The sequence below is a fragment of the Lupinus angustifolius genome, chromosome LG15, assembly GCF_001865875.1.
Source record: "Lupinus angustifolius cultivar Tanjil chromosome LG15, LupAngTanjil_v1.0, whole genome shotgun sequence".
Classification (NCBI taxonomy): domain Eukaryota; kingdom Viridiplantae; phylum Streptophyta; class Magnoliopsida; order Fabales; family Fabaceae; genus Lupinus; species Lupinus angustifolius.
Genome location: NC_032023.1, coordinates 14,812,900 through 14,822,847, shown reverse-complemented (window position 1 = coordinate 14,822,847; position 9,948 = coordinate 14,812,900). Strand labels below are relative to the sequence as shown.

The 9,948-nt window shown below is 33.7% G+C and overlaps 1 pseudogene; it reads left to right on the top strand.

The window, feature by feature from the left end:
- Positions 3,076 to 8,430, top strand: LOC109327520 (annotated as a pseudogene).

Below are 9,948 nucleotides of genomic sequence, written 5' to 3'. Positions count from 1 at the left end.
ATATTACTTGTTTGTGATCTAGTAATCAATGAAATCTGCATTTAAGTATTAACTTAATTATTGATTGATTTGTTAGACAAAATTGAAGAAAATATTCAGTTTTTTTCTTTTATCTTTTCAAAAAAAAGTATTATCTTCATGTGACAGAGTGGATATTACGAATATGATTTTTTATATTAAAAAGCATGAGAATATAGATAGAATGATACATAAATTGTTATACATAGCTGAGAATAGATATGATTAAGAGGAAAAATTATAAATGAATGTTATTAATTATTGAAAGATATGATTTCGTATCATACAAAATAAAATCAAAATTAATAGAAAATATTAGAATCCTATTTTTTTTATATAAAAACTAAGGTATCCTCTAGCAGACAATTAGATTCTGAACAAATCCTATTTATACTGATATAAATACTATGAAATATAAAAATAGAGAACATATATAAATATAAAACAAATAGTAAGAGATAATCAAAAAGTAATTATCTTGGTATGGCCTAAAATATTGAAACATGTAATTTTGTGATATTCTCACAATTATATATAAATATTATTCCAAAACAAAGTGAGAGTCGTATCAAAAGGGCTGAGTAAGTATTGAGAAAGATGAGTTCTTCAATGCACTGAAATAGTAGAAGTGCATCAATGCACTTGCATATTTATTTTTGAAATTCCTTCTATATCCTAAACTCATTCCAAAATTTCATCCCGACCCCACATTACCTCAACCTCCACACCCCAAAATCACATTCATCTTCCACTGTTAGTTCATCCTCACCCACCATTCCTTGCATGATGTCAACAATAAACTTACTGAAACATATTTACCATGTGCCCGATTGCGAATCCTTATTTATTTTGCACCGATGTGAACTTTCTTATAACCATTAGATTAAATTTATGTAAATCTTATAACTTCTAACAATGATAATAATTTTTTTTAAACACATCATAGAATTCGTAAAAGACCAACACATACTTTTGTATGAGCCCATTAGTTTAAAAACCACATAGAAGTCGTGATGGGTTGGGCCAAAAAAAATTGTAAGTTCACACAAAGGTCATGACTAGGTTAAAATGACTTCTGTGTAGCCCACATCTTATTTCAAATAATTTTCATACTGACTTGGATAATAACTTATTTCTTATGTGGCCCATTTCTTTCCGTGAATGGATTGGATATCATTTGAAGCATGCTAGGGTTGATAACCATTTTATTTATGGGGAAAAATAGTAGAAGGATTGGCTGTTTTTTTATTTGGTGTTGTTAGCTTTGGTTGAAGGTCAATTACAATATTACATAAAGAAATATTTTTTCAAAACTTTAATAAAATTTAATTTGAAAAGATACCATAGTAATTAAATCACTAATCCCAAATAAGTTCAAATCTCACATCTAGGTGGTTGTCTATCATGTTAAGGAAGCTCATGACGTCCATGTCTAGTCTTTTTTTTGGGTTGCCTGATTTGTAGTAAAAATATCTTCATGTACCACTGAGCGACTAGGTCTAGCACTATCATGTGTTACATGTAGCAAATGAGTGATGTTGGCCAAGAATATAATTGGAGTGTTGTTGGTGTAATGGTTGATATTGAAATGACATTCTTTTTGGTTGTGACATTGGAGGTTGGGACATGAGAGTGTGAGGTGTGGGAGCTTGGGGAATGAGAAGAGTGTGCAACATGTTGGTTATTTTGAAGGTGTGGATTTGTAGTTCAACCAATAAAAAAAGGTTTGGAATGGGGAGATATCAATTTATATATTATTGTATATGAAATGAAGATTGGATTTAAGGTCCTTACAAGACTTGATTTTTGCGATGACTCCAATTTTCAATTCACTATGCATGCTTGAAATCCCAAATTATATCTTGGTTTCCACGTTCGTCAACTCTATGAAGGATATCAATATTACGAGGTGGTTGTGTCACCTCTTACACCAATCCAAATTGTAATCTCGCCCGATCTATTTGATGCTACTCCATAATTGAGAAATAAATCGAAGTTGTATATGCACTCCACACATTTTTATCTCAGAGGACCTTATGTGATAAGTTATTTCGAAACCTTCATATCATTATCGTTTAAACTACAAAATTATCATAACTTTTTGTTATAAAATTTACATTTTGTGTTCACATTAATGAATAAGAATTTCAAAAAATATTACATCATTGGCTCGCATGTGATCTATATATGACCTATAGCCAGGCAAATCTCCACGTGGAACCCGAAGAAAGCTTAAAGTAGCGCCACCACACCTATTGAAATTGTATATTAATTATTCACCGAAGTAAAAATATAGAAAATGGATATGTAGATAAATAATTGACCCTACTCATTTATGGTTTTCGCATGATAAATCTCTCCATACAAATTTGCCAAGCACACTAAACTCCAACTATATTGGCGAACTAGATTTCCTTTTATCATAACTTTTAGAGTTTCATGCATAATTCAATCCAATAAAAAAGTTGGTCTAATTATTGGTAGACCATTAACTATACTCCAAGTTTGAGTGAAACATCTTCTAAAGATAAATGTGTGTATCTTAGATCTTCATCTTTCAACTAAATCAGTTATTAAAGATATATCAATGTTGAAGGATGTGAGCCCATGAAATTAGAAAAATCACAATTGCTCAAATCAATTTAGATTTAAAATTTTCCCTAAAATATAATGAAAGACACATTTATTTCCTAAAAAATTAAAAATCTTGATTAAATTAATTAATTTTTTAAATATTTTAGAATATTGAAATGGAAATTAAAACTTATCATTTTTTACTCTCTCCACTTCACACCTCTATATCTTTTGATATTTATGCACATTATTAAGAGATTATTAAATAATATAAAAATTAAATACAATTTAACTATTTAATCCACATTAGAAATTAAATACAAATACAAGACGGAAAGGATGATTACTAAATAAGTGTAAAATATAAATATATATTTAATTTTTAAACAATTTTTTTTTAAATAACAAAAAATGAAAACAGGAAAACAAAAGATATGACAGAAAAACATATTGTCTCAATAATTAATTTCCTCAAGGAAGGCTTATTAACACTATTGCCTGAACGAACGAAAACAGAACACAGTGATATGCTTCTTATTCTTGGGATTATCAATTATCAATTCTGAACTAACATCTGAGGAAAAGCTGACTCAGCATCATGTCTACTCATAACACAGGTTTTACTCCATCTTTCTCATTTTTTCTACTTTCACTATTATAATATCATCTCTTTTCTTATGTTTTTTCTACTTTCTTCTTCATCATCAATTAATTAAAGACTAACATGTAACCATATCTATAATTTAAACAACGTGTTGTTGTAACTTTTTAAGAAGGCAACATAGTATATAGTTTTTTAAGACATCTTTAACCTAAATAATTAACAGTAAGGTTGCTATTTAGTGGCCAAGAGATTACGAGTTCAAATCGTGAAAATAAGTTATCCGGTTACTTGGCAGGCTGCCTATGCGTACAATTCCCATACTCCACGAGACAGAAGCCTGGTGAATGAGTCTCCGTGATGTAACTTTCTTATGATTATGATGTTATGCCTCCTATAACAATTGAATGTTTCCATGCTTGGTTATTTGGGAATGATGATCTTGATTCATTTGTTATTGTTTTAGGTGCTGAAATTGTTGTTCCAACAAATGAGGATCAGCAGAATATGAGAGATGAGATTGTGAAAGAGGGTTCAGTGGCATTGGATTTTGTGAATTCAGAGCCAGTGAGGGAGGAACAAGTTGAAAATGCTGTGAAATTTCTATAGCACCCAAAAGTTAGAGGCTCTCCTGTTATCCACAGACGATCGTTTCTTGAGAAAAAAGGCCTTACTAAGGAGGAGATAGATGAAGCCTTTCGGCGCGTGCCTGTATGATTGTTGTTTGATCAAGTTATTCAATTTATTAGATAGCTTTTATGATTTCTTTTATGTTGTAATTGTTACCTTTTATCGAAATCACAGGATTCACCCTCAAGTGTGGAAACAGCTGGTATAAGTCAAGGTGAAGTGTCTAATGTTGAAGTTGCACTTCAATCTTCCAGAGTTTTTCGTTTTTCCTTTGTAACCCTTGGATTGAGTTAAACTGCTAGTTCCATTATCTATTAAGTTAGTCTTTTCAAATAGAATCGGTTTCCCTTTTTTAGTTACCTTTGTGAATGGCTTATTGTAATAGTATACCAACAGATGGACAGTTGAAGCCATCATCAAACATTCAGCAGCAAGCCTACCCACAGGCTTTGCAGCCTAGTGTATCTGCTAATACTGGTGTTACGACTTCGTTGCGAACCTTATCAGGCTTCACGTTTCGCTGGTCCCATGCCCTTATTGCAGTTGGATTGCTAGTTACTTCAGGTGCTGGAACAACTATACTAATTAAGGTATTTGCTGCTGCTGATCCTATCTAAACTGACATCTTAGAGAATTGGGAGGATATTGTTGTGCCCCATTTCAGCTTGGCATTTTTATGTTATTCCTATCTTAGTTTTTTGCTCTGCATAAGTTTTATCATATAATCACATAGTGGTTTCAGCCTCACTGAATTATGGAAGCATGCTTCATGTTTTAGAATTCTATTCTTCCTCGGTTAAAATCTTGGATACACGTTGTTGTCTTGGAAGAAGATGACCTGTCAAAGGGAAAAGACTCAAAACCAACGTTGGCAGAAGAAGCAGCACAAGCTGCAAAAGCTGCGGCAGTTGCAGCTGCAGACATGGCAAAAGCAAGCCAAGAAATACTGGCGTCACAAAGTGAAGGTGGTTTGATACAACTTCATCTTGTATACTATAAAGTATCTTATATTTGTTTAAGCGCTCCCACTTCCCTTGACATATTTTGCTTCTATGTATTGGTTGTGGTTGTTGCTGCATCCGGTTTTATTCTTTGCAGACAGGAGGTACTATGTGGAAGTTGTGAGCCTTTTAGATAAGCAAGTTCAGGAAATGAAGTTAATGACTAATGCAATTAGAAGATTAGAAGGTAATTGGAAATTTTCATATGATTTATTGGGCTAAGTGAACAGTTTCCAACACTAAGAATCTTTCCTTAAGGATTTGGTTTATCATTTGGCAATAGCACTTGTGAATTAGTTATAGATACATAGTTGAGTCATTGGTGATCTTGCATATTTATATTCTTGAAGATAGGGTGAGCAGGACTCGACCCTACCCACTACCCACTCAACCAATATGGTCCGATTATGATCGGGTCCGAATAGGGTCGAGTCTCATTGGGTCTAGGGCCGAGTTTGGGTTAAAAAATTAGACCCGTTCAATATTTAGGACCGGGTAGGGACCAAACATGACCCGTCTCGACCCGTCCCATGATCACTCATTCATTATATTTGTATGTGTTTCTATTCAAATATGTAAAAAGTAATAACATTATTTTTTTGGTCGGAAATATTATTGATTGACTAATTTTTCATCATATATACATGATTAAAAATATATCTACGTATATCATTTTATATATCAAATTACATATTCATAATAATAAATAATATAGAAAAGATTTTATCTAAAATGAGTATGTATGATATTTAGTCAGGTCCAAGGTCGGGCCAAGTTTAAAGTTTGACCCGGTCGATATTTAGGAGTCGGGTTAGTTTCGGGTCTAGGACCAGATTCAAAATATGAGTCGGCCAACATTTAGGGTCGGATAAGGACAAACTTTAACCCATCCCAACCGGCCCATGCTCACCCCTACTTGAAGATATCAACTTGGGCTGTATATGGTATGATGTTTTGGCTCATACATGGTGAACAAGAGCTTTGACAAATCATATCTTCATGATAACTATTCTTACTGGATTTATGATTTCACCATACAATCTTTTGAGGCTTCCTGAAAAATCTCAGTGGCTTTGCATGGCCGAGGTTCTATCACATTATGGCAGAAGTTATTTGTGACAACTCCAAACTTTTCTTTTTCTTATTGAATTTTCTACGTTGCTGCGAATTTATGGATTAAAAATAGCTTCTGATGGAGTCCAAGTCAATCAAACAAGTTCAAAGGTCAGATATAAAAATACATAGTAGGAAATGTTTCAGTTTCTTTATTGAAATTTTGGCATACGTTTTCTGATCCCGTTTGCATTGTCTAAAGTATGTTTCAACTTTTAACATTGTAATTATTGAGAAGATACAGCAGCTGATTGTGAATGGAAAGGCGGAAAATGAGTTGCATTCAGGTTGTTCTACATTAATTAAGTGCTACTTGTATTAATAGAATTTTATGAATTATTACCCATGATTATAATGTCTTTGCAGTGAAATCTTCGTCCCAACCTGCCAGTGCTCCTCATTCAAAGTCATATATGGAGGTAGGATAAGACTCCTCTAAGTGTATCTGTCTAATGTAAGCAAGTAAGGGTTTGTCCATTAAATGTGAAATCCACTAAGTATATGAAAGCCAAAAAGTGCTTACAAAGTGCTTACATTGTTCATGCTTAATTTACTCTGTCCACTTTATATATTGATTGAGTGTTCAAGAAAAGATACAACATGAGATCACTTGATATCCTCTAATTTGTTTATTTTAATTGAGAAATTGTTTCATATGATCCTTTGTGATAATTATATCCTTCAATTATCTTTTGCAGATAATGGCCATGATCCAAAGAGGGGAGAAGCCTTCTAATATTAGGGTAAACCTCTACGCTTTCTAATCTTGACAATTGTCATTGCACACCTAAAAACATAAACCTTATCTATGCACCATTAATTAAATATTCTGAAAGTTTAATTGAAGTGAATTTATGGATAAATTTTTGTGCAAGGGGAGATGTTACTGTGGACTATAAGATTGCTCTTGTATATCAGGTTTACCAATTTTGTATGGCCTGGTACTTATATGGCAAAGTTCTAATGCAGGATATATTGATGATTCACCACCCAACCCTAATCAGCAACCATCAAAAGCCTCGCTTAGTGCCTAGAACTAAGGTTTATTTCGAAGATCTTGCTTTGCATTTCCTAAATGTTGGTTTTTTTTTACTACTTTCGCATATGTCAATTTTTAACCTCATTTTGGTTCATCTTTAAGTGTTTCTATCAGTAAACTCATCTGCAAATGTATTACTCCTGCATCCAAAAAAAGATCTAATGAAAATTGTCCCAAATAAAAGTTACAAAAATAAATAAAAATGCTTGGAAGTTTCATACTAGTGTGTGATTGGGTAATGAATGAAAAATGCATTGAGTTTGGGGACGGATGGAGTAGTTCTAGAGACTAGATTTCCATTATCTGATTTTTGTGACTATCTTTGTGGGCATGATATGTCTTAGATTTGGCAATCAAGGAAAAGACAGGTGATCTTGGAATAAATTTCATTCCTAGTTTTTTTAGTATCATGACATTTGGAATTACAGAAGCATGTAATGGATTCTATGGCGATTTAACAATTATTGTGATATTGTCTACTGTCCAAAAGTTTTTAAAAAATTAATAATTTGTATCTTACATATCAAGACTCAGGTTAATTCAATGGTTATCTTGTTAATATGAAAGATAGTAGTTATTGAGGTGGCTTCTATTTAACCAATAGGTGGTATAAATGTTTTCTTCATACATTTTATAAAAAATGTTCAAATCTTGAAAACAGTGTCTCCACTTATGGGATAAGGTTGTGAACATCTATCTTCCTCAAATTCTATTAACAGGGAGTCTTGTTAGTTGTTAAAATTCCTTTCCTAGTGTTATTGTTCCATGTGAATCTGATTGTTTTCTTCAACTTCTCCCGGCCAGCCTTGGGAAGTTGGTCAGGTGCAAGTAAACGGCAAGGACTTCAATTCCAGCGTGGAAGATAATGGTGACATCCCAGCACCCTGGTGGCAGACTAAAAATGTCAGAACCAGTGAGATTGATAGCGGCGTTGAGTATAACAGAACACCTAATGGTGCTGCTTCCGGTCAGTAGCCAGCCCAACGTGTGTGGGTTCCTCCTCAACCTTCTACCGTTGTGATGCCAGAGGCTGCAGAAGCAATCAGACGCCCTAAGGCAGTGGTCCAAAAGGAACAGGTGTGAGATGATCAGTCGGTAGCTCATTCTTCAGACATCTCCGACGAGGTGGAGAGAAATTCAACTATCCAAAACTGAGGATGCGATGGTAGGCCTCAGCGTCAATTCAGTTCATATTTTTATACTTAATCATCTTCATCCATCATAAGTTCATAAATAATGCGTGAAGTTGGAAACAGAACTTGAAGTTGTCTCAAGTTCAAGATAAGCTTCAAATAGTCTTTCATTTCATAATCAAGTATTATGTTCTATGTTTCTTGAGTCCTATATACCAAAGTATGAAGTGCCCAAATATGTTTTGTTCGTGGTTACTGTGTTTTCTACCTAAACCATCATTTTATTTTATAGAAGAAGACTATTGGAGCTTTGGTTTTTAATGCGTGTCCCATTGATGATTGATTTTTTTTGTTGGAGCCTTGTAAATAGTTTCACATGTAGAGGAGAGTGGGTGCAAAGTTCTTGTTCTTCAAATTTTCTAGTGATATTTTAAAGATAATAAAGATAATTATAAGATGAGTAATGTGGAAAGGGCAAGCAAATGATGGAAAGTAGTCAAGAATGGTAATTTAATGGAAGTAGGGGAATTGCTACATTTTTTGGAAGAAGGTAAACTAATAGAAGCTCAAATAAGAGGACTACAAAATTTATCATTTTATAAGTGCAAATCTATTATGATTAATATATTCTTCCTATTGTTATAGTGATAACATTTTAATTGAGTTTGCCGTAAATATATAGGTTTTTCTAATTTATGTATTACACGGATGAGCTACATTTGTTGTCTTGAAGGGTGTATTATATTAGTTTATGTATCTTTTATTTTTTATTTTTTAGAAAAATAAAACATGAATATTTAACTTATATTTTCTCACTAATAAAAATGAAATTATGTATTAAGTGGTATATAACGGAAGGGGATCAGCTGTGTAACACCCTTTTCTTAATGTTATAACAATTACATACAAGATCGTCATTTACGATCTTGGTTAATTATAATTTTCTTTTGCTAAAATAGCGTATGAGATTTTTTTACTTTTATAACATATGAATATATAGTATTCTCAGAACTCACCACTTAAACTATAAACTAAACAACAATACATAACGTAATAAACATAACATATGTTTATATATGTACATATCATCAGTTCAAAAGTAAATGTCATAGTCCAAGAAAGAGTACACCATCCAAGTCATACCATCCACATATACACTCCAACATTATAGGACATATATATATATATATATAGCTAACACACGCAAAAGATCCTATGGCTGGGTGTACACTAAGCTCACAATCACTGCACCAAAAGAAAACTACACGGCCATACCATGCACAAACTGCCCGTCAAAATCTCAACCCAACATCCTCATGCTATTGTCCCTCAAAACTACCCTCCTCAGGGTCTTCCTCTAGATCCTCATCATCACGGGAAAATATATATGACATCATCCCTGACCATAGGTTCGGTTGGCGCGAGGGAGTATGGTGGTGAAGGAGATAAACGGGCCCTCCTTACCGAGCCACGAATATCATCCTGAATCCTCCCACGTACCCCGTGAGAAGAGGATCCAGGAGTAAACCCCAGATTCTTTCTCACGACAATAGCGGGTGAATCCATATGACTCTACTATAAAGAAAGACACCAAATACATCAACAAGTCTGAACTCCCTCAGTCGTCTTAGTACGACTAGCCGGGGTTACAGGTGGTCCCCCAGTAGAACGTCTCATCAAGGCTCTGGATGTACACCGAAATGGCGCAACCCTACTTGTACGGGCATGATAGAATCCAGAAGATAAGTCAAGAGGAGCAGTAGGAGAAGGTATGTGCATGATATAAACCGCTGGAACGATAGAGCGGTAGGGGAGTATTACTCTATGCTTATCTGAGTA